Source organism: Carlito syrichta, unplaced genomic scaffold (genome assembly GCF_000164805.1).
Source record: "Carlito syrichta isolate Samal-C Ts95f unplaced genomic scaffold, Tarsius_syrichta-2.0.1 Scaffold308844, whole genome shotgun sequence".
Lineage (NCBI taxonomy): Eukaryota > Metazoa > Chordata > Mammalia > Primates > Tarsiidae > Carlito > Carlito syrichta.
In genome coordinates this window covers 297849-300119 of record NW_007252940.1, presented here as the reverse complement: position 1 = coordinate 300119, position 2271 = coordinate 297849, and positions in this window count along the sequence as shown.

The following is a 2271-nucleotide window of genomic DNA, read 5'->3' as shown; positions in this document are numbered from 1 at the left end:
AAAAAAAAAAAAAGAATAAATTAATATGGAAAAATTTATAACAGCCATAAGTGAGTGGAGACAAAGGGACATGGATTGGAAGAAACAGGAGAGATTTGCAGCCTGGTTATACGTTTCCTGTGAATTCAGCAATGAATAACACGGGTGGTCATAGAAGAAAACACTCATGCTGATACAGCAATGTGAAATGTTTTCAAGGTGAGTGAAAAATACTATGTGAGAAAAGAAGGGCATAGGCCATTACAAGTCGTTGGAGAGTCCAGTCCCAGAATTTAAAATAAAATAGAGTAAAAAAGAACATAAACCCGCCTGGGCAACTTGGCGAGACTTCATCTCTACAATCAGTCAAAAAAAAAAAAAAAATTAGCCAGGCGTGGTAGCGCGCGCCTGTAATTTCGGCTACTCGGAAGGCTGAGGCAGAAGGATCGCCGGAGCCCAGCAGGTCGAGGCTGCGGTGACCGGGAGTGGCCACTGCACTCCAGTCTGGGTGACAGAGTGAGACTCCAACTAAAAAAAAAAAAAAAAAAAGAAAGAAAAAGAAAACAAACACATTGGCAACTAAAGTTTGGAATCTTCATTCTGTCAGGGCTTTTTTTCTGAAATGGATCATAAAGTTTCCCAACAGGAGAGATGGATACCAAAAAGGAAATCTATTTGGGGGTCTCAACCCAAGGTTCAAAGGACAAATTCTTCTGATGAGAAAGAGGCAAGATCAATTGAATCTAATGCAGATGTTAAGAACCATCTGCCCCAAAGATAGCTTCTCTACTCTGACCATATTCCTTTGAAACTGCTAGGATTCATTTTTCTCTCATCTTCTGGAAGCTGAGACCTATGCATGTTGCCGCTTATGTACGTCTAGACTGTCTTAGTCATCTGGCTTGGCCAAAGCCAGTTGTGACTTGGCTCCCTGCCGCCATTCTTTGTGCCGTAGGTGTTTCCAAGTAGGGTCTTATAGGGGTGTGAGAGTGAGTTAGGACTTTATGCCTCAGGACCAGGTGAAGAAAACCTGTGAGGGGCCCAGACTTAGCTAAAGGAAGAAGGCTGAGGTAGATGTACCCAAACCAGACAGCTGGCTGCCATTCTAACCTCTATTTCTCACTCCAGTGCTACCACACGTCAGCCCACACCCTAGAGCATGGTTTTCAAACCACAGGCCATGTCTCAGGAAATCAATTTAGTTGATTCTTGCCAGCATTAAAAACAAAAATTAAAAAAACAAACAAGACCAAACCAATCACTAAAAAGAAACAGAACAGGAATTACCAGACTCCCCTGCATGGTGAGGGTAAGTATTGTTTAACCAATATTTACTGAGTTATTTATGTGTGAGAGTGTGTGTTTACCGGCCTGTGATGTACAATGCTTCTCTCACTGTGAGTCAGAGTCGCACTTGTCAAGACTTCCATCCCCCAACCTCCTGCGTGATTTGCGGCCTCAATTTCTTTCTTTCCTCTGTCTAGCTTAGACTCCTAATCAGTCACTTCAGATTGATTTCTTTTTTTTTGAGTTGGAGTCTCACTCCGTCACCCAAGGCTGGAGGGCAGTGGCACACTTCCGGCCACCGCAGCCTCGACCTGCTGGGCTCTGGCGATCCTTCTGTCTCAGCTTTCCAAGCAGCTGGAACTACAGGCGTGCACCACCATGCCCTGCTATTTTTTGATTTATTGTAGAGATGAGGTCTCACCAAGTTGCCCAGGCCGGTCTCGAACCCGCGGGCTCAGGCAATCCACTCACCTCAGCCTCCCAAAGCGCGGGATTACAGGCTGAGCCACCAGGTCCAGCTCAGATTGATTTCGAACCCTCTCCTCCTCATGCCTTGCTGAGGCGTCCTTCCCAGCCTGGTCCCAAATCCACTCTAAGATCCTGTTTTCCATTCCTTCACCTAGGCTCCCAAGTGCTAACAGATTACATGATACACTTTGCCATGCTGTCACCTCTCAATCGGTCACATGTTCCTGGTCAGCTCCCTGTTAGCTGTGCCACCTTGCATAAACTTCATGACTTCAGTGAGCTTTACTTTTCTCGCCTGCCAAATGGGGGAGGAGATGACCATGACACATAGGGTTGCTGTGAGGGTTGAGGGAAATATGTCCATTATAGGTGCTCAACATAGGGGCTCCTTTATTATTGCAAAAGCCTCTCAGTTGGCAAATCAAGGCTCTGCCATTTCTCCCCTTGTTTGACCTCTTGGTAGCTCTTGACAACTCTGACCACATTTCACTTTCCCAATCCCTCTCCTCTCTCTCCACATTTTTTTTTTTTTTTTTT